We start from the raw sequence: 23,202 nt of genomic DNA, 5'->3' as shown, positions 1-23,202 counted from the left end.
TTCTCCTAGCCCTGCCAAAGCCCACAAGGCTATGGCAGAAAATGTTGGACTCTCTCCTGGCTTGCTTATCTTCATCAGTTAAAACTGTGTAACAAGTTTCTAGCTGCAGATTCCTGGTGATCGTGCACCAACTGGGAGGACCCTCTTGGAGTCCGTGAGGTTAGGAGTTAAGCATGTGTTTACTAGTAAAGTGAGCTTGTTTGGTCTATGGGATGCTGAGTGGTGAATCTGAAATCTCATGATGATGTTCCTAAAAAAAAAACCAAAACAAAAAAAAACCCAAAAAAACAGAATAAAACCAAGCAAAACCTGAAAGCAAGCTTTTGTTTGTTACTGTATTTAAGCAGATACATTCAAGGAATTTATATCCAACTGGTAACATCCTTAATTCTTTATTACTGGTTTTACTAGAGTACAGACATGATCTGTATTCTTTAAGAGTTCATCTGTTCCTCTTGCTTATCCAGCTTTGAAGTAGACCTCGCTGATATTAATTTCTGTATAGCCTGTAACCTCATCTATAAAATGAAGGGAATACTTCATACAGGCAGCTGTGAAGTTACATTTATTGTCTGTAAATTGCTTTTAGTAATTGAGCAGAGGAGGTGGAGAGGAATAAAGACAGTGGAGTAATATGGGCTTTTTTTTTTTTTAATCAAAAAGAACTGCATTATTTTTGTTCATCTGATGATGTAGAAGCTGATGGGGAAAGAAAAATGCTTTATCAAGAGCACCCTGAAACTAATTGTTAAGTTTGTAATGAAAACAGACATTTCTGAGCATAGTGATGAAGGCAGCCATCTTGTTTGATAATAACAGGGTCCAATTTAGAAATAGGCACAATTATTATTGGAAATCCTGCAGTACCTCTCATATTTCTCTCTGGTTTGAGTCTGCTCACTTTTAGTGTTGTTCTTTATCTCATGGCTGCCTTCATCATCCAGTTCAGAAATGCTATTTGTAGGTAGTAGAGCCTAATAATAGGTAAAACTCCCTGTTTTAAGATTATTAGCAAACACCTCTATTGCAGGCTTTTCAGCTAGGCCCCTTGTTTTGTGCTGACTGGTATGCTTGTTGGGTGAAATCAGTTTCACATGGGTAAGGATGCATTTTCTTGCTGTGGCTGAACCAATCTAACCACTTGCTGCTTCTAAGAAGGGTGGTCATGCCTTGCTGGTGGCTCTGTGGCTGTATTCCTTGCCTTGTGCCCACTCTGGTGCTAAATGGATCCAGTTTGTTCAGCTTTTGGAAAGCTGACTTGCCCCAAAATATAAAAAAGCGAATAGCTTTCCCCTGCAACAGACTGCTGAACCTGCTCACTATGTTGAGGCTCGTATCAGAGCTGCGGCGCAGGAGGGGTGAGATTTGTTTTGCCAGCAGTGAAAGGTAGGGAATGAAAGAAAGGTGGAAATGGGGCCCCCCTTTTTTGGCAGCAGTGAACTATTAGCCTGGTTCAGCTGTAATGTGAAACCTCACCCTCAGCATTCATTTTCAGGTCCCTCCCTTCCCCTCCTCTTCTCTCATTCTTTCCCCGGGATATACTTGTGTGCCTCCAGATGCTGACTCCATTCCCAAGCAGTATTTTCAAAAGGGGAAAAAAAGGGAAAAGGTTGAGTTTCATTGCCTCTGCAGTAAGAGACATACCGTAGTTCCCGAGAGCCCATTGCTAACAGCCCATTGCTATGAGCCTAAGTACTATTATTATTATTAGGCTCATATATTATTATTAAAGGGCTCAAAAAATAGTAACTGTAACCCTCCCCTATGAGAGGGCAAAAGGAGACTGCCTGAGGAGATAGCTGTGGGCTGAGTTTGTGAAAGATCTTCCCCAAACGTGGTGATGGCGGCCATTTGGACTGAGGCCTTGGTGTTGGTGGGACCAGGTGCTGAGGTCTGGGATAAATGGCAAGAGCAGGGAAACATCCAGACAATTTTCTGCATGCCTGTGGTGAGCCAGGCCTGAAGTTGAGTACCACGGCACCAGGAGGAAGTTTCTTCATCTGTGACTTGGAGTTGCTCCAGGTGTTACTGCCTAACTAATTTTCAGGCACCAGCAGAAATTGGGAAGGTCTTGCAGGATGCTGCTGTGGTATTGCAGAATGGTGCTGTCTTGCTCTGGGGATGTGATGAAGCCAGGGATGTGCTGAAGTTCAGACTCCATGGGAATGGGCCAAGGTGAACTTTGCTTCTGCTAACCAGCGTGAACAGTGTTTCTGCCTTGGCTTTGCTGTTGATGGATGGGTGTATCTGCATTAGCCCTTGCTGACTCTGGGGAAGGGGGGATGTGTCACCTAACGAGATGCATGCCCAAGCATCTGCTTAGCAGGGGCACAGTGCAGGTCAGAGTGTGCATTTGGGAGACTAGATGGAGGCGTCTGTTGGCCTATGGTGATTGCTTTATGGCTAAAGGAGCTGATACTGTGTCTGTCTGGTGAATTTTATACAGCATGAAGGTGAAGATGATGTCAGTGAAGAGTAGCGTGCCAGAGGCAGCAGGATGTAGTGAACCTATGCATGTGTGGACCGACCGAGCGGCTGTACCTGGCGGGAGGGGCAGGCTGCAGTTGGTGTGGTGCACAAATTAGAAGTGTTTGTGCAGCCATTTTCAAATGAGGAAAGTAGTAGGGAGAGATGAGGGAATTTGCTCCAACCTGAGAATTGTTAGAGATTTGTTTCATGCTGTACTGCAGTTGGTTGTTTTGGGTTTTTTTAAAGCATTTAAGCCTAAATTCTTCTTGTCGGTACGTGAAGACATTATGGCAAGAGAAAGATTATTGTAGGGTTGTGTTGCTTTGCATGGTAAGATTATACACTGGGTGGCTGTTACAGGGGATTTGTGTTCCAAGGATGGAGTGAATAAAGGAAAGAACCAGTGTATTGATATTAAATAATGGTGCCACTGGATATGCTGAGCACAAAGTGTCTTTGTTTTCAAGGATATGTTTTTTTAAAAATCTCACACACTTATAAGCCAGCTGCAATATTTTTTTTAAAAAGACACATTTGTAAGAGAGGGGGCAATATAGAAAATGCTGTAAGTAATCTCACTGAGAAGTATGTTTTTCTTCCATTCCTTTGCACATGCGTGCAGCCTCTGGGGAAGATGTTAGTGAAGGAGCTGGATAATTGGGGTCTTCTCTGGAGCTGCCATTGTTCTGATTGATGTAGTGGGTATTAGCTGGGGGATGTGTACAGATGCAGGGGCTGTCTGGGGTTTCATCTCTGCAGTCTCCCTTTTTTTCACTCCTCCTGGATAGAAATATGTATCCTGGCACTTTTGTCTTCCACCTACATCTCTTTCTCATCTCTTGTAAATACTTGGTGATTTTTTTTTTTGTTGTTGTTCTTCTGGCAAGGCTTCAGTTGTGCTTGTAATGGGTGACTATCCTCCTGCGCTGCTTAACCTGGCTCATGATGATGGGTGTTCCTGTAAGCCAGTCTTTTCCTGGATCTCTTTGCTGAATTTTCATGCTATCTGCCCAGTCTGGGGCCTTCTCTGCTGTTGTGTTGGTCACTCTAGTGAAGATCCAGGTATCGTAGCTGACTCTAGCAATGCTCCAGTTGCCCTGTGGAGTGCAAAGGAATGCAGTGACAGAAGCAGCCGTTCCAGGGCCTGTTTCTCCTCAGACTGGAGATGCCGAGGGCACGTTAGAGTTCCTGTGTAGGACTGCAATAATTAAATAGTGCTGGGGGGGAGGAGACCATGTGATGGTCACTTCAGATAGATTAACAAAGAGGGGCTATTACTGTGCCAGCAGAAGACATCCTTCTGTGGAGGTTCCTAGCCAGGAAATATTTTAAAAAGCCATCCCAGAGAGTGAGAGGCAAGCCTGATAGGTCTGTGCTATAATTAATTGCCCCAGATACCACTGGAGGAGCAGTTTGGAGAAGGGAACTCATGTGTGAGTTGGGTGTGGTGTAGAGAGGGAAATGGGAATTTCCTGAGTTTTGTTTGCAAAGCTCAAGTGTAGAAGGAATTTTAGACATAATAGGTGGAAAGAAGGACTAAAATTAATAGGTAGTTCCTTTTTTTTTTTTTTTTTTCACTGTGTGCTCCTGGCTAGTGTTAGTTGAACATCAGTTGAAGCAGTACAGAGCATGCTTGGGAACTGGAGACATTAAGCAGAAAGAGTGAATCTGATTAGCTCTGCTTTTCATGCATTAAGCAGAAAGACGGGCTGAAATGTGATTGCAAACAGATAATAGCAGCAGGCTCCTGAGGCACCACCACAACCCAGCATATGGGGTGATGGATCTAACCATGCCATAGAACCGTTTCTTGTAATAGAAGCTGCTTGTTTTTATGTTGCGGTTTCTGTTGTACTTTCTAATTATCCTATTCATCGCTGTCTGCCATTTTGAGCCTGGCCACGCAGGATGGCTCAGCCCCCTGGAATGTGTACCCTGTTGAACACTTCTGCCCTGAATAGTAACCATAGCTCTGGTAGCCAAACGGCGTGAGGGAAGAGGTGCCAAGGCTCGAGAGTCCTAGCTATTTTCCCCCTTATTTCCAAGAATATTGGAAGTAACAGCTGCTGCTTTTGCCATGCTGGGAAAGATGACTGCTGGTGTTGTGTGTAAAGCTCTTAACTTCCCTCTGAAAGTACAAGTATTGGGGTTTGTTGGGAGAAGTTTCCTAGTGATGTGAAAAAAGGGGCATCTAACCGTACTACTTATAAATAATAAATAAAAGCTGGCTTTGCTACACCAGCCACTTTCTCAGCACAGTAGGAGAGATCCTGGAGCCAATTCCAGTCTGTGGCCTCTCCTCCACACGGAGCAAACGCAGCAGAGAAAACAGACTGGCAGAGGCTTGGCCAGTGCAGGCTGGAATTGGCACTGCCGATAGAGCATCCAGCATCCCTTCATGCTGCTGGGGGAGTTTTCTTTGTTGATGCGGTGACCCCTTCCCCAGAGCAACCTGCTTTCCCTTCTATCCACCCAAGGCTTTCATTGATGGAAAGCCTAAAGAACCATTTCCAAAACTGGTGTGGATTGGGGGAATGCAGAGAGAGTGGGAAGAGCAGAGCTCTCCTTAAAATGTCTGAACAAAGCATAGTAGGAAGAAGCTCACACACGTGTGTATATGTATATTTTAAGGCCAGAAGGGGCGGGTCAGGCTAGTGTTTCTGTGACCTTTCTCAACTGTGTCTTGCCTTTCCTGCCTGCTGCCTTTCCTTGCCTGTCAAGGGACTTCCACTTCCTTCCCGCTGACCTGCAGGGCTGCAGGCAGCCTCCCTGCCCTTGTGGCAGCTTCCAGCTCTGGCTCTGAGCCCAAGCTAATAATCCTGACAGATTTTACTGGCTTGTGCTCTACTCTGTGCCTCGCTGTAGGGGAGACGGTGTGTGAAGTTGTGGTTTGCATGACTTTCAGCATCACACTGGCCCTGGGATTCCACCCGGCAGCATCTGTGTGAAACCCAAACCTTGTAATAAGCACTGGCTGAGCCTCTGGTAGAGCCTGGCATTGCTCAGTGAGGCCTTTTGCTTCCCTACCTGCAGGTGACCGGCTAGCACAGATGTCATCCAAACACACCTTCTGATTGTCTCTGGCTGTCTAGATGATTGCCAGCAGTATGGGGTTTGGGTGGAAGTAAGAGGTGTTGATAGCCAGGAAAGGAAAAATTCATCAGAGGGTAATGAAGATCTCCTCTCACCACTCTCCCCACGCATCAAAGCACACTTAAAAAAAATAGAGCGTTCATCTTTGACCCCCATTAATGACTGGCTTGGTCTGTGTAAGAGTTTTATGAGTCTGCTGCTGCTCCCACAGAGTTTAATTATTTAGAGCGTGAGGTGGAGGTTGGTGCTTTCACTGCTGAGGGTTCAGGCCCTCCTGATGGGCCGGGGGGGTTGGTTACAGAGGCAGTCTGGCTGGGTATGCAACTGCTTGCTCTGAGGATCCTAAGGGAGATGTGAGCTGCAGCTGTGCAGTCCTTGTCAGGGCTGGGAGTGTATCCTTCTCTCATTGTGTGAGTTCCACGTGACCGTGTCATGTTGAATTCAAGGTCTGTGTCCTTATCTTCAGGGTACTTAATGTCCAGACCTTGGATACCTTAAATAACTACCTGAAGCTGCTGGGTGGGCATGCTTGTGGCAGGTACTGCTTATTGCTGAGCTCCCCAGTCAGTGGTAGAGACTCTGGCAGCAATATCTGATTTATCAGCCCAGGGCTACAGGCCGTTCCTGTTCCCTGTGGTGGCATACCTTTGCCTGCCTTCTTTCTGCTAACAGCCCCCTCCCGTTTCCCCCAGCTCCAGCTCTGCACTGTAGCAACCACTTTTACTACTGTAAGATCCCATCTTCAGCCTGCTGCTCCCTTCCCTTTGCAGTATGTCAGCTTGTTCTTGCCTTCCCTACTTTTCCCCATCCAGCTTTTCTCTGCTGTTAATCCTCCCAAGATTTGAGAATACAGAGCAGATGTAAGAAACAACCAGGCAACTGACTGATGTGCCTGGAGACCTTTGTGAGGCTCACGTTCCTAAGCAGGTGGCCAGCCAGCTAGACCAGGAGTATTTCCCTGCTCTTCTGCTGACCATTCAGTCAGGTTTCCACTTCTAGTGGGAAAGTGCCCGGCTCCAGGTTGGCTGACTGGGATGTGGGCTGGTTTGATGCATCGGCTGGCCAGCTGGAAGGGTCACACTGACAAACCTTGCCTTCTGGCTGCTGCTGGAACGGGTGAATTCCTCTTGGGATTGTGCCGCCTCTTACATTGGTGGGTCCTGATTGCTTGTGGTACTCATCAGCACTGAAATGAGACAGTGGTAACTGTACAGTGCAAGACTGTAAGTGGAGGCTTTTTTCAGAGAAAAAGTGGTTGATATTGGTGGATCTGGGTTTGGCTGATAGCAAAATAAATTTATGGGTGGACTGGGAAGCCTTGTTTAATGTGGAAGGTTCACACTATATTTCTTGTACCATGCCCGTCAATAATGAAAATGCCTATCACAGCAGACACTAAGCTAGCGGGTTGTCTGGTGTGTTGCTGCTTCTGAAGGCTGAGCTTGTTCTGCATGCTGGGGCTCACTTCTGTACTCTGCCTGCTGCCATTTCTTACCCCCTGAGCTCAGGGACCACTTGAACCTTCACCTTCTTGCATCTGCTCTCCTGCCATCTCCTCATACGTGCCTGATCTCCTGTTTTCTGCCGTGGCCAGGGCCTGTGCAGGCTCTTGGTTGCATGCCAATGGGCTCTTCATGCTATCCCTATTTACCCTGGCTTATCTCTTCCCACTTGTTTCCCTATTCCTATTTAATTTCCTTTGGTATGGGACTAATGTTTCAGGTTGTGTTTGGGAGTCTGGGTTGAGCTGACTTGGCAGAAAGAGGGTGGAGGGGAGGAAGGGGCTTATACTGGTAGATGTGAGTTTCTACCATCAACTCGGTCTTTAATCTGTTGATTATTATGGACTTACTAAATCAGCTGGATCTTCTAGACAAATGCCAGGTGCTCTGTGTCCTGTGTCCATATTCTACTCTGTTTTTCTATTTTTTTTCTTTTTCCTGAACATTAATAGGATTCTGCCCATTGATGATTAAAACATCGCCTGGAGTTTTGGAATGGATCAGATGCATCAATCAAATGTTACCACATTGCACCCAAAGAGAGGAATGCCATCCAGCTGGGGGTAGGGTCTGTTTTTTCTTTGCCCCCATCAGTGTTTAGAGTTATTGGAAACCTTTTTTGGTTTCTAAATGCAAGACATTTTGGTAGAAAGTAATAATTTTCAAAATGAATTACTTTATTGTGTGAAAAATTGACTGCTTTTTTTTTTTTTTTACTGTATGGAACAATGTTGTGCCTCTTTATATTCAAAATGTTATTAATAATCTTGAGGCTTTTCAGGACTTTGGTAAAGAGAACATTTCAGTAACTACTTCAGATATTTTGGGAGGGAAATTTTGTGTTTTAAATGAAAAGTAAATCTATTCTGATTACTAAGAAAGATGAAAATAATTTAACTTTTTACAGAAATGTCGAGGTTTGGGTTGCTTGTCCCAGTTCTAGAAATTAATGTAAAACTTTAATATCCCTGCATAAACTATTCCCCTTGCAGCAGGGAAGAGGAAGCGAATAGGTCAGTAGGAAGCTGCATCTCTTTGTCTGCTGCTTATGGATATGTGGCTACTGTGGCAGCAGGTATAGCATGAGACCTGGAATGAAATAAAAGGTCGGGAAGAATGTGAATCCAGAGCCTAGCATGGGCTTAAAGCACAGGTTGCAGCCACAGCGGCAAACTGAAGTGGCTTTTTGGCTCCCTTCCACTTGCTAGTGCATGGCTACCCATTATCCTCTCGCTGGTATGCCACTTGCCTGTTTCAGCAGAGAGGCTGCAGAGACAAAACACTTATCTGGCACTCAGAAGTGGGATGGACCTTCCAGGTCAGGCATGAGAAGATGTGTGTTAGGGTTTGTGTCCGGAAGTAATGCTGTTCCAGCGTTGCTCACTTGAAATTCGAAGCTCCTTATGCTTCACGTTGATTTCCTGTTCTTGTTAAAATTGCTTTTGCTTTAGAAATGAAGGGTCTTAAAGCTGAGGGGTTTGACAGAGCATGCTGCAGAATGATTCTTTTCTCCTCATTGTGTAAGTTTCCTGAATGAATGATTTTGAAGTAAAGTAATATTTCCCTGCAGAGCCTGCCTCTGTTAAGTCTTTAGACTGTCACAGCAACAGTGAGACTACTAAGTGCAATATTAATAATTTATGTGTGTCCCTCATTTTGGACCTTTGTCAGTCATTTCAGCCTCGGCAGGCTGGGAGAGATGAGAAAAGCACGTATAAGTTTTGCTGCTGTTCTCTCTGCATATCTTCTCAGGGTAGGCAAAGGATTTTTGTCTCCAGAGAATGTCTATCTGGAACCTTTTAGCAGTGCTAAATTTACAGACATAATACCAGAAAATAGCATAATGGTGTCTCATTTCAGTCATCTCTGCATAGGGTTGTACTGCTTTCATTGGACGTCTGCAACAAGTGTGGTTCAGATGTTTGTGAGCTTTGCCTGGTTGCAGTAGGTGAGGGAGAGGTGAACCTTTTATGGGTCCCTTCTGTGGGATGAGCCCAGCCAGGGCTTTGCTGCGTGTGTATAATCAGCCCCAAATGTTTCTGTGCTGCTGCAACTGCACATAGCTTTCTTCAAAACTGGGCATCATGTTCTCGGTTCTCTCCCTCACCCTCTTCTAAAGGGAGCGAGATGGTCAGGTAGTTTGTGTTTCCTGAGTAGACCCTTGCTTGAGGAGAGGAGCAGAAGACTCTCTGAGCTAAATAAAAAGGGGTCTTTAGAAACAAGACTGATGAGAGGATGTCATCAGAGAATTCAGCTGGTTTAAATACAAAGTATTAGTGAATTCTGGAGTTAACTTGCAGGCTTGCACATGGTGTTTAGCAATCATCTGAACACCTTCCAGCCTGGCTGTCTACTAGGTACTTCTTCAAATCCTGTTGGAAGCACGACACTACATTTTGGGGAGTTTGAAGGGCCATTGGCGTAGCATGCGTGAACTAGTTGACGTGTTTCAGTGAGTCTGTGTTCTTGTGGACAGGTACTGAACAGTTTGAGTCAGATTAGTCTGCTTTGAGTGGTATTTAGCAAGCGGGCAAGTAGTTTGCAGGAAGTTGGAGAGTTTGCTCCCATCTGTTGCTCGTTGTCCAAAGTGGTTGATTCACCCCAGGCAGAGGGGGACCCAGGAGTTCTGTGCGGATGGATGGATGAATGGATGGGACTGTCTCAGAGAGGAGAACGTTCTGCAAAGAATTTAATGTGTATCTTCAGCCTGAAATAGCTTTACTGAGGAAAGACAGATTTCTAGAATAATTATTGGGGGAAAACTGATGTTTCTTTAAAACTGGACTACATTGTTTCAAATTCTGTTTTTGAATGTTTTGCCTTGGAAAAAAAAATGGCTCAGAAATTGATGTGTGTGTGCAGAAGGATCTGCAGGAAGATGAGCGGGTAAGAAGAAACTTGGTCTAATTGTTTTGTGTTGCACTTATTAAAAGATCTTTTCATTTGAGACTGATTTTTTTGCCATGGTTTGTACCTTTGTAGTTCAAACATACTCTCCTGGATTCTCTGTTTTGTTAAGTCTCCCTGAGAGCTTGTATGTACAGTTTGAAAAAACAAGATGTAACTGAGTTTAAGATTTCTTGACCTTAAATTTTAATACTTAAATTGCATAGCCAAATGATTTGGCTGCTGGTGAATGGTTATACTTCAGAAAGAAACTAAGATGCCTTGTTGGACTTCAGATGTCTTGGTTGCAGCAATGAGAATTTTTAAAATTTTTTTTTTGACTGATAAGTGGCTAGAGCCTTACTCCTGGCTCTGCACTTGAGTGCTTTGTCTACTATACACATGCATTTGTAATAAAAGACTTTTTGCAAAGCAGCACTGATTTCTTCTGCAAAATAGAGAGAATTGGGAAGCTGAGTTGGAAGACTTCCCCCCCCCCCCTCCCCCCCCTTACAAGAAGTTACTTTAAATAGGGAGCTGTTCAGCAGGTTGCAAACAGAATTCTATAATAAGATCTCTGTTCACTCTCCCTACTTTTTCACATGCAAAGTTGTGGCTGTAATTATATGACAGCTGCCCTCTTGGCTGACATGCAGCAGATTGAACTGGGGATCTCCAGAGCTAAAAGTGTGAGCTGCTACTCTGTGAGCTAAAGCTCTATAGCTGGAGGCTGTAATGATCTATATCCTTCATGACTGAGTGTAGAAGGGAGCTGCAAAAAGCACTTGCTGAGTTATGATGCGAACAGGGTACTTGCTGTATATATGGTTACTTCCTGGGTGTACTGGAAGCTTTCTTTGAGTGGTTTGTGATAATTGTACGAACTGTTGTCAACTCATGGGTGCTTTAAAATGACACTCCATTTTGAAGCCTTTCTACCTAGTAAATAAATTTACTAGCCTGTTGGGCACAGACATTTGTTGCTGTATGTGTACGTTGTGCTGAGCATGAGGGACCCTGATGTTACTGAGGTCCTTCAACTCTAATGCAGTGTAAGTAATTGTTAACGATACTAAGCTCAATGTGAAAAATTCTACAGCACCAGTGATGTTCAGACACATTTGCCTTTATGCTTTGCCATTGCAATAGGTTTTTCATAGATGGCATCGTGGGAGCTTTGTAGAAGCAAAGAAAGGAGAAGCTGGAATTGTTGGAATCTCTCCTGTTTCCGAAGGACCAGGAAAACCTGAGCAGTGCCAAAGTTTGTCAGGCTGAGGGAAAATGAAGGGAAGCAGAACCATATGGAGCTTCATGAGTAGTGTCAGCCGTGGGTAGCTTCTGCAACCAGTGTTGTGGGAGAGGGGGAAGTGTGTTACAAGTTGAGACATTAATTTTGAACTTTGTGATGTTCTTAACAGCTCCTTCCCCCCTCCCTCCATCCCCAAATACACAAACAAAAAAGCCCCGAAAGGGAGATAAGTGTCTGCTAGCTTTAAATGGGCAAAACTATGCATTCCTGTCAATCTGCATAGTTCAGAACCAAGCTGATCTTTTCCCCATTCAAAAAATATAAAAAGGAAATGTCTAAGGGAGGCAACTAAACATTAAATAAAGTCAAAACAGAGACAGTCCTTCAGATCTAAAACTTTAAGTTAGTACTGGCCCAGCATGTCAGAAACTTATTTGATACCAGATATGGAACTAAGGGTGAGATTCTCTACTGTAAATTAAGATAATTTCAATATGTGTTAGGTCATGTCTAATTACACAAGTCTGACCATGCTAAATCATGGTCTATTTAATGCTGTCCACCCTAGTTGCATCCTCTACTGCCTTTCTTTTCATGAATTCATACACATGGAGTTAGTATAAAGATACCTATAGCATGGCTTAAGAAATTCTATTTCCTCACCTCCCACCTCATATTCTGTACTGTACCACCACTGTCATCCCACTGGCTATGTGAACCATTGGTAGGACCATGGTGTAAAATACATTAGTGACCTGATGTGGGTCAAAAGCCCCATCCCTCCAAATATATGAAACAGCACAGGCTACAATGATCTAGTCCAAACAGCAGTGTTAGCAGAACTGGGGAGGGGATGTCGCAGGAGTGGTGGAGGGAATTTCTTAAGGCAGTGTTACTCCTGAAAAATGTGTCTTGTGGGACTGGCTCCATCAGGTCATCTCACCAGTCCTGGGGCTCGATTCTCTACTGCCTGCTCCATCACTCCTTATAGAGACAGCGGGATGAGGCTTCCCCACTTCCCTTGGGAGGCTGTTCCACAGCCTAATAGACTTCACTGTCAGGAAACATTTCTTGATTATGCTTTAATTGTGGGTGTCAGACTCCTGGTCCCTGGGATGACCTCAGCCTGCATCAATACAAGTGTCTGTCTTGCATGTGCTGCCTAGAGCCTGCCTCCCCCCACTCCTCTGGCATTTATTGCGGGCCTGTTTCAGCTGCAGGCAGCTGTACCTTGACTTAAATGCCACTGTCCTTAGCACTGCTGTTGGAGGCCGTTGCAGAAGTATAGAGCTGGGAGCCAACATCAAGGGCCTGAGTTGTGATCTGAGACAGGCTTGTCACTTGGAGTAGGTTTTCAAGAATCCAGGCTGCTGGCAAGTGAGGAGATACAAGCTGAAGCAGCATTCGTGTACATCTCTACCTTGGATAGAGCCAAGTCCAAGGAATCTGTTACAGCGCAGCTATCCCCTGACCTAATTACATTGCTGTCAAACTTGGGAGTGTGGGTAAGACTCCAGTATATTCCTGCAACCAGTTTAAGACAGTGCGCTCAATTTCTTTTAGATGACAGAGTTTGTGCCATCTAAGTTGAAGCGGCTAGGAAGAGCAACCCAGCCAAACTGTCTGCAAGACTGTGGAAATACCAACCATGAGGCTCCGCAATGAAGACTCTGCACGCAGTGTATCCAGTTTGGCAGGTGTGGGGAATGACTCTGCCTTGCTATCTCTTCAAAGGATGGCTCTGTCCCATGGCAGTTACTGCCAGGTCGCGGTGGCTGGCTGTGAGAGGATGGATGAGTTTTCTGGGGAGAAGAGCGTGCAGCTACTGTGTCACAGCCTTGGTATGCACTAGAGTCTGGTTGCACTAGCACATAGCTGTTGTTTTGCATGTGTGGACTTCATGTAAGCATTTGCTGTCTTACAAGTCTCTTCTCTTTGTTGCCACTTGCTGAACCTCGTCAGTTCCTTGTATTCCCTTTCCAAGGCAGGATGAATAGAGCAGGTTTCAGTGCTGCAGAGGTGAATATATCTTTGACTTGTATCATATTATTATGAAATCAGTGCTATTTTCTGGTCTGTTCCTAGTACAGTCAGACATTTTGCTTACTCTATCTGCTTCTGTGATATTGGTAGACCTCATTATGTGATGTCTTTTTAAAGAATGGATGTAATTACTCCAGAACCAGAAGGTGTATGAACTGTTCATTGTTCAAATGACCCATTAAACTGTTCACAACTGGAATGGTTGTGACACCAGAGATCTGAAGTAGCTTCCCTACTGTTTCTTCTGTTCCTCTTCTCTGTGCCCAGGGTGGACCCTTCTACATCCCCATCCTGCCTATGTGTCATCCAGGTCATGTCCTGGCTCCCTTCTGCTTCTCACTGCTCTGCCAGGGAATTTCTGTGGTGTCCCCCGACAGTTCCTGCTCCTCACCTGCCGTGGGGTTCTTATCCTCCTCCTTTCTCCTCAGAGGTCCTTTCATCAGTGCTTTACCGTCATTGGCTGTTCTGCATAGCTCTGCCTTTCCTGACTGTACTGCCTGCTTCACAAGGGAGAGCTTTTTGTTTCCCCCCATTCCCATGGGAGAAATAAAGCTTATGTCTCATCTAGAGGTGCATAAAACATGGCCACGCTGTCACCAGATTTTTGTTTTTTTATGTCCTGTTTGGCTCAGGTTGACTCTTTCCAGTTAGCCATGCATGAAGTACTGCTCTACCCTCATCTTTGTTTTCATGGGGTTTGCATGCAGCATCTTGCTCTCCTGGGGCTAAGTGCCATGCCTGTTGAATCCGAGGGTGTAGTTTTACAAGTGTTGTTTTCAGCAGCCCCTGCTGCTGCTCCTGAGCTGCTTGTTCAGCTGTGCCAGTGCAGCTGAATGTGCTGCTGTACGCTGTACTGGATCAGGGAATTGATCTGGATTAAAGTAGCCAGGGTGGAGAGGAAAGCTGCTTAACCCAGAGATTTGCCCAAAGAAATACTTGAGAAACTACAGTTTAAGGGCACTTTGACTTGATAGCCCTTTGACTAACAACCCCCTGGTATAGAAATCCCTTGTTTAAATGTAGAGTTGCTGCCTCCCACCCTTAAAACCCTCATCCCAAATTAGTAACACCAGTAGCCACCTGCTTTAGGCTTAGAGCAGCTGCTGCAGGTTAAGATGCAATGTGTGGCCACTCCGGCCAGCGTGGGCCATGGTGCCATTCAGAAGGGTTGAGGACTCCCTGGAGTAAAAATGGATGTGGGTCAAAGAGTGTGCAAAACTATCATTGTTGTGCAACATCTCAGGCTTAGAAAAAGCTTCTTGCTTATCATAATTGCTGGTCTGATTTTACCCTGAGCCTTATTAATGTTCCAGGACGTTGCTGTGTCACTAAGTTTCTGGGAAATATGACATACCTCTGGATGCTGGCTTGAAACTGAAAATGCCTGCCCCTGCCCTGCAGGACACATTTCACCTGCCCCATCCCTCCCAAGCCACTTGAGCGGGGCCCTGTCTGATGGCTCCGCTCCTGCTCTTCCACTTGGCTTTCATGCACCCTTCCCTGCCTTATCCATTTGTGTGCTCCCAACTTCATGCTGTCCTGGGTTTAATTTTTGTTTAAGATCTTCGTTCCTTTAATGACAGCGGGAACCGAAGGCTGTTCTCTGTGGGGGCTGTGGTGTGCGGCTGTGCTTGAAGTAATGAGACTTGATGAAAACCTCTTGTTACTGTGGCAAGATTTCTTCCTTCTCTGTGTTTAAGAAAAGGGGAGGGGGGAAGAAAAGAAAAAGTGACAGACCCTGCTGAGTATGTTAATATATTTTTAATGGCTTGCATGTGGCTAGCTGAAGACTTATTTGTCCAGCCTGGGAGAAAAGTGGAGCAGTGTGTTATTCCTGTGCACCTTTGACTGAGCTTAGCCAGGAGTTGAAATGGGAGAGAGGGAGGGTTGGGTGAAAATTTCACAGAAATCCTGATGATACAAATGAAATCTGCTAGAGATGGAGGGGGGTTGGCAGGGAGAGGAAGAAGATTGGATTCCAGATACCTCCTCCCCCTCCCCAAATCTTCCTCTTTTTCTGGAATATTCCACCGTCTGCGATCATCAGGAGAGCTACTGTCTCAGACTGTGGTATTTCTACCAGTGCTGAGGGGAGAGATTTTTCTGAAATAATTGCTGTATTTCTGATGAGAAACAAAAGGGTTTACAGTTATGGTGGTGAGCTGGAGAGGGGAGGGAGCTGATGGGGTTACAGGGGGAGGTGTAGGGAGCGGGGGAGAGGGGGGTGCTGGGCATTTTCCCCTTCCAGCCTTAAGGTGTTAGTTAAGCTGCAGGCAGGATGAGGCTGGTGGTCTGAGCTGGCTCCCTGGGGTGATGGGGGTTTTTGCTGCTTTCCTGTTCCAAATGCATGCAGAGCACTGCCGAGGCTGGGGGGCAGCTGAGCTGGGGCAGCTGGGGGTCAGGAGCCCGGTGGCCAGGGCAGCAGTGCAGGGCAGCGGGTCAGAGCAGAGGTGTGCTTGATGGAGCTGTGAGGAGGAACACGCACGAGGAGAGTGAGAGCTGCCGCTGAAGAATTAATGCTGCATAGCCCGGGTGAGAGGGGTAGAGAGCAAGCAGCAAGGAGCCCTGGTGCTGGTGTGTGCCGATTAGATAGGACATCCATGACAGGATGGCCCGGTGACATGTTGATGGGTTGGCATTATGGTATGGATGGGTACGACGGACTGAGCCCACCCTCAGACAGCTCCTGATGCAGGAGGGTTGGGGGCACAGTGGCATCTCTCTTCCATCTTTGCACTATCATTCTTACAAAATATCAATCGAGGGTGATGTAACCCTGGGGCGGGAAGGACAGAAAATCAGGTAGATGCTAAAATGACCTTTTCCCTGGTGCCAGCAACCTGTTGTTCCTCAGGAAACAGCTACTGTGCCAGCTCTGTATTTTCCCTGTGTTCAGCAACAAGCTCAGCTCTCTGTGTCCACTCACAGGAGGTCTGTCTGCCCAGTGTTGAGCCTGTGTGGTTTGGGGGGGCCTCCTCCAAGTGAGGAAGCTGGTATATGAGAGGCATCTTCTTGTCCAGGCCATAAAGGCATGCCAGCATCTCTTGAGGCAGGTACACGGCTGGGGTCACTATTGGGAAGAGGTTGGGCAGTTGTTTTCTTGAGTCCCTGCCCAGTCCTGGAGTAGTGTTTGTGAGAGTTGCCAGCAGTCCTTGCCTGGCTTCTTGTTTCTGTCAAGTGACTGTGGTGCTGGAAAATGGCCTGCTGCAGATGGATGCCCCTTCCCGGCGGCAACATCTCTGGGTTTTCCTGAGGCAGCATCCCAGCAGGGTCAAAGCTGTATTTCTGTCGTCTTTTTTTTTTTTTTTAAATTAAAAGTTTGACTATCTATTTAATTTTGGAGCCGAGGAACAGTGCTAGACTGGCAACTCTAGGGACATCCTTTGTAGCCTGCCCCTGCCAATGTACCAGATTGCTAACTCCCAGCCAAATTGTCCCCTCTGATTTTTAAGTAGCACAAAAACAGTTTGTGGGAGATTTCTCTGAGGATACTGTAAGTTTCTTTGCGTTACAGAAGACTGGAAGCACATATGGTGAGTTAGCAATATCTAACTGAAAGGACGGCAACTTGTTAGCCCGCACTGACTGGATTGCTTGGCTGATCTGACCATACCCGTATTTAGATTTAAATTAACTTTCAGCTGATTTAGTAAAAATCAGTTTAGTAGTGAAGCAGGCAAATCAGGGACACATTTGTGCTCTGTATAAATCTGTCCACACAGGGGTTTAATGCCATTTTACCCATCTGCTTAAAGTGCTTCAGCTTGCCTCTCCTGTGTGTCCCTGTGCAGGCAAGCCCTAGTTTTCAGTGAGCGTCCACTGCTTTCTTAACCCAGTTTTCCAGCTGGGCTGAAGCTGCTGACGGCATCATGACTTATCCAAGAGCATGAGTGAATGTGAATTGGCACAAAATCAAAACCAGAGACCCACCAGGCTCCCAGTCCTGTAAATTCTGGGTTGTTGAAGCCCTACTTTGCTTGAGTAGCCAACAATAACAGTCAGCTAATACAGTTATATAGTATTATTTTTACTTGGGCCTCTTCCACTGATAGTATGCTTATAAAACAATTGGAAGGTTTTTGTTTGTCTCCTTAAGCGTGCTTTCTAGTGTCGTGTCCAGATTAGTTTTAAAGATGACCCAAAGGGAATGTTTGTTTTACACTGGACTTGTACCAATTTATCGCCCCCCCCTCCACCCACCATGATGGGTTTTAAAAATGGTACTATCCTCAAGCCTGATATATCTAAGGCTACAAGAAAGAGTAATGTGTGCTCTGTGTTTTAATTTTTTGGGGGGCTTAGAGAACTGCTGCTGAGGTATAATGGATGTTTCTGTAAGCTTTAATACTTTAATTGTAGGTAAGAGAGTTTTGAGTCTACTGGCTGTCTTCAGCTTAAAACAACTGAATAAATGCAAGTCTTGTTATAGACAGTATCAAGAGCAAGTGAAGACCAGCCGGAATTTGATGTGGGCTGAGTAAAATCCCGTTCCCTTTTAACATCACAGCTTTCAGTTTCTCACTGTTTAGGAGGACATCATTTTCTTGGTCTGCTAATTATCAGCCGTTCAGCCTAGAAAAAACTTGCATTGCTAGATGGGGAAATGACCAGAATTTTTGTCTTGATGTTCTTTATGTAGTGTGTTTTTGAAATAAAATCCCCAAACTCAAACAAAAAACAAACCACAAAGTCACATGCACCCATCTGTTTTTAATTTTAAAGATTAAGGTCATCTCTAGCAGTCTCATGCCACAAGCCACTTGCTGTACCATCCCCTCTGCTAAGATGTATTGCCATAGCCTTGCTTTTCTGTAGGCACAAGGCTGTGCAACATGGTTTTCTTGCTTTCTAGTTGCTTACTAAGGCAGAGCTGAAGACACTGATTTGATTTCATAAAAGGAAGCCGTTGGGGAGGGTATCAGAAGATCATCGAGTACCTTGCTGATGTTCATGAAGGTAAAAAGTGGGCATGTTATTTCTGGGAGGGTAAAGAAGTCTCCTGACAGCGGTGTTTAATTCCTGAGTGCAGGAAGGGGAGCACACAAGGCTGGGGGAAGGCAGCTGACATGGATGCCCATCGGAGTCCAATGAGGGTGTCCCTATGAAGTGGCAGTGAGGTTTGTTGGTTAATTTAATAATCCTTCACTCCAAGCTTGCTCCTGCGCCTCTTCCCTCACTCCCACTAGCCCTTCCCCCTCCTTGGGAATCTGCAGTCCTGCTGGGGGAAGTAGTGCAGCCTCTGAACTGCACCCAGCAGCTCATGGTGGTGGTTGTGGCTGCTGCTAAATCAGCCAGCTGAGCACCTGCTGTCTCCCTGCTAAGGGAACGGAGCAGCTATTTGTTGTTAAAGTGACATTGTCAAAATAAAAATCCTATTTTAAGCAGGCTCTTCCTTGCATTCCTGAATAATGCACTGGACTATTAAACTAAATGAAATTTAAGAAATCTCATTGGTCTCCCATTTATAGCCAGAGGGGATGGCCTCAAGCATCAGGTATGAATTACCTACACGCCCTGCAACCACAACTTTGAATCCCAGCAGGCCTGACTTAGCCCTGTGTGCTGAGGTCGATAAATTGACTTCCATGCAGCTTATTATGTTGGGGCTCTTTCAGATGTGACCTTATTAAAACCTGGAGTCCTCTCTGGACATTAGCAATCCCATGGCTGTTTCCCTAAGTATAGGGGAGGGTGTTGCTGCAGTGTCCTTGACAAAATATCTTCTTTCCCCAAAATCTCTGCTGAGAGGGGCATGTGCCAGTCATTTACTGAGCCTCAAACATGACTGCAGTGTGTTGCTGAGTGGACATATTCTTCCGTGAGGGGCATCAAAAGCAGGTATCAGCCTCAAGCTAGTGTAAGGGCTAAGGCTACTAGCAGGGAAGCTCTCCCCTGAACAGGTAGTTGCGTACTACGCTTGATTACATTGTATTGTTGGTGAGATTCCTGTTTTTCATTTTGAAAAATTAAAAAAAAAATCCCAGCTCTATCTAGCCAGCTGTTGTATCATTTCATAACCTCAGACTGTTTCCTTCCCTCCTCCTGACATACCAGTTTGTTTTTGTAGTGCCCTCAGAGCCACCGCCTTCTCTGTCTCCTCTTGAACTTCCTACCCCCATTCTTCATATGCTTGGCCACAAGTCAGCATCGAAATGCCTGTGTGCTCAGATGGGAGTTTAAAACTGCTATGAGATTTTAATATGTGGAAGACAAAACTGACTTGCCACAGACATGTCGGAAAGAAGGGAGTGACCCAGCATCCTAGGCTAAGGCTGGAGCTAGCGCCTGCTCTTTTCTCTCCTGCCTCCCGGCCTCCTGAGGTTTCTGGAGTGTCACGTCCTGAGTTTTCTGCCAGTGTCACGTCTCTGCTCCAGCTTATCTTCCAGTGCTCTTTTTTCCTGGCCCTTTTCATCCTTGCTCAGAGCATCTTGGGTGGCACGCAAGTAGAGAACGGGCCTTTGTACCTGACACCAGCTCTTTTGTCAGGAGGGAAAGAGGAGCACCGTGGTTAGGGCACTGTCCTGGCTTTGGTTCCCCTGTTCAGATGCTCTGCTATCTGCAAAATGGGGCCGTTGCAGCCCACAGGGCTGGAGGATGTGTGTGCTTACAGGCTGCGAAGCGCTCGACAGTGGGAGAGAGGAAGGCTGGGGATCTACAGCTGCAGAGTTGCCCCTGCCCTGCAGTAGCAAAGTGGAATTGGCACCTTGGGCTTCACTGAGAAACAGGGCGAGAGCTAATAAAAGATCAGTTTCTAATCTTCTGTTTTGGGGGAAACGCTGAGCAGCAGCAGAAGTGCTGGAGCTGCTGATCTACGGATTTCTGTGGCTTGGCTTATACTTGTTTCACATTATAATGATTTTCTATGAGCTTGTGTGTGTGTGTTAATGAAGGCTTTGGTTCAGTACAAGCTGTTATTACTGGACCACTATTTCTTGGTCTCTTTCACAAGCAAGTGAATTTTCCCAACATCCTGCCTCTCTGTATGCACATGCATGCACATGTGTGTGCACTTGGGGATCTTTCAGGATGGAAAGTGCAGTGGAAATGTAAAATACTATAATTATGTGCAGTGTTCATTTCTATTTTTGCCCTGCAGTCAGCTTGGCAAGTGGAACTCTGTGTCTGGGCAGTCTCATATCTGATCCGATCTATTTGTCTGTGCTTTTTTGCATTGTGGTTTACAGCCCTGCAATTGAAACCTTCAAGATTACTTAAAGATGGAATGAGAGTGTGCTTCCATTGAGCTTTGTAAAGGCCATTTCTTCTAGTGCAAAATAATGGGCCTAAATGACTTGACAGTGCTCCTTTTAAATCCACCACTTGGTTCCTGAGGGGGCGGGGGCGAGGAGGTAATGTATAGGTCTTACAGGAATAAAGCCAGTGTTTTGTGCTCCCCTGCGGCTCTGCAGCAGTAGCTCACTGACTGACCCTATTAGCAGAGCCGTGCTGTCATCGCGGGCGAGTCCAGTGTGTGGACAGGGAACTGAACTAAACAAATAGCGTGAAGTTAGGGGATGCGGTGAGGCTATGGCAGCGACTGTCAGATGGGGAAAAAAATTAAATGCTGGTGGGGAGGAAGGGATACTCCCTTATAGCTCAGTGGTGAAATGATACCCGAGTCTTTCCTTCTCTCCAGTTTCCGTTGAAGATGCAGCCATGGAAATGACAGGTCTGAGCAGTTCCAGTGTGGGCAATGCCACGCAGTGCCATAGAAAGGCAGGTGGGGGGGTACGAGAGGGGTGCATTTCTCTCTGAGCCACTCCTGAGCCTGTGCACCAGCATTGCTCTTGGAGAAACTGCCGCTACCGCTGAAACCTCTTATGGATGAGAGGTAAGGCTGAGGCCTCGATCAATTGATTGTTAAAGATCCCACTGCACTTCTCACGAGATGAGGGGACAATAACCTCAGTGTCCTGGCCAGATTCCAGTTCTTTACTTTCTGCCTGTCTAAAATTCCCCCTTCCCCTCCCCCTGCCGTTTATCCTGGAGAAGTTATCATTCGCTTCCTCTCCTAATGACTCACAGGTAGTGCTGCTGGCACACAACTGATGCTTTATTTCATCCTGGTGATGAGGGATTGATCCCTGTGATTTGGGGTCTTTGGGCTGAAAGGTGCTATGGAAACACAAAGATGTTTGGAGTACACACATATATACAAAAGCGCTGTTGGTTACTGCTCCCTTCAGCTGCTGTTTGGAACAGGTAAACAGGTTTTCCAGCTGCATCTTCCAGCTAAATCCAAATCATAAATGTGCGTATGTGTCTTCAGTGTGTGTGTGTGTGTGTGCGCGCAAGCCTCTCTCTTCCCCCCCTTCCCTCTTGGAACAAGAAGAATGTGTCAAGCCCTCTGGCTGCAATCCAGGACTCTCCGTGGAACTATAAATCGACCCGTCAGGGAGGGGGAAAGAGATTAACGTTGGCCGTCTTCATTAGTGAGTCCCCAGAGGAAACTGGGTCTGCCATGAGCCGTGAATGAGACCAGCTGAGAGAGGAGGGGGGAGAGTTTGCGGTTTTTATCACTGCCTCCAGAGACCCTGGAGGAGTGGAGGAAAAGAGTGTGATAGGGATGGGAGGATGTAAAATGAAGGAAGCCGGAGCTTTCCAGCACATCGCTCGTTCCCTCATTGGAGGGCAGGTAGCTGGTTGCTGCTCCTCTGCGCCAATCCCTGACCCGTGAGCCCATGTGTGTGGCTGGAGTACTTGGCATGCTAATTGGGAGCAGAGAGGAGCGAGCCCAGTGGCAGTGCAATGCCCTGCCATGCTAAACAAGTGCCGGTAATTGCGTTCAAGGTACTTTCATTATGTCAGATTTTTCACAGATCCAGAAAAGTGCATTTATCATGAGCGGCATAATTTTTCCTGGGCATTACTGGGAGTGTGTGTGTGCTTAATTCCCTGCCCCCTCTCCCTCCCAGAAAGATGAAAGTAATTCTTGCCTATGTTTCCTTCTCACTTGCACACTGATTTTTACAAATAGCTTCTTTGAGCTTCAAACAGCAATCTCTTTCTTCCTTGCTCTGTTTATTGTATATGTTTGCACTGCAGGCTCATGCAAACACATGCATGCACTAATGCACACATGTGCTAATTGTTGTTTTTCCAGGCAGAAGGAGGGTATGGAGGCTGCAACTGCAGCTGGTAATGTTTCAGGTTCCCTTGTAAAGTCCCCGAGAGCCTGGATTGTGGTGGTGCTCCTACCAGTAAAATCTGGTTTAAGCTGGTAGTTGTCTTCCACCCCCCCCCCCCCCTGCTTCTTGCAGTGAGTGACGCAGGCTCGACAGCTCCAGATAGTGATGCTCTTTATTCACGGAGCAAGCATCACACACATTGTGGTGATACCAGCTCTGTACGCACACCATTTCTACCAGGGCACCTAGCCGTGACCTGAGGGGACCAGGGAGAGGGAGGCTTCTTGTCTGTGCCCATGTGGTCCTTGTCACCTCTGCAGCATGACAACAAGAGAACCAATTAGTGTCAGTTGTGGTGGCGGTTCTTACTGATGGGGACACAGACCTGGCTAAGATGTGAACTGAGACATCATACATCTTCTTGCTCTGCCTCCTGGCGGGTCTCTGGGGTGGGGAGTCGCGCCTGGGAGCAAGGGAGCTCCTGGAAAATACAGCTGGTGCCTGCAGCCTCTCTGGTTGCTGGAGGTGCGAGAGACCTTTGCAGGCTGTGGTTGCAGTTACCAATCTGCCTGGCACAGACCTCTGCTAAAACTTGTCCTCTTCTCCCTCCCCTCCTCACCACTGCGTTTTTGTTCTCTTGCTCTTTTTCCCTTAGACAACTTACTGCCCTCAATACGTGCACAGCTTCCCGTGTCTGCTTTACCTTGGTATCCGCAGTCCTTTGTGAAATGCAGTACAAGGCTTTGCTTTTGCTTTTACGCGCCCCACCAGTACGTAGATGCCTCTGCTGTGGAATTTGTCAGCTTCTTGAAATTGTTCTTTAACTAGACCT

At 46.2% G+C, this 23,202-nt stretch overlaps 1 protein-coding gene across 5 annotated transcripts in view; it reads left to right on the top strand.

Moving 5' to 3' along the window:
- Window positions 1-23,202, top strand: part of TCF20 (transcription factor 20) — a 132,576-nt gene that overhangs the window by 5,257 nt on the left and 104,117 nt on the right. For 4 of the 5 annotated variants that reach the window (XM_074826816.1, XM_074826818.1, XM_074826811.1 and 1 more), the window contains exon 2: window positions 7,517-7,627. The exons of the other annotated variant lie outside the window; for it this stretch is intronic. The gene's annotated coding sequence lies outside the window, so the exon portion shown is untranslated. The remainder of the gene's footprint in view (window positions 1-7,516; window positions 7,628-23,202) is intronic. 5 annotated transcript variants of the gene reach the window in all.

Source organism: Strix aluco, chromosome 5 (assembly GCF_031877795.1).
Source record: "Strix aluco isolate bStrAlu1 chromosome 5, bStrAlu1.hap1, whole genome shotgun sequence".
In the NCBI taxonomy this organism is placed as follows: domain Eukaryota; kingdom Metazoa; phylum Chordata; class Aves; order Strigiformes; family Strigidae; genus Strix; species Strix aluco.
Note: the sequence above shows the minus strand (reverse complement) of the source record. Positions and strands in the feature narration are given on the sequence as shown.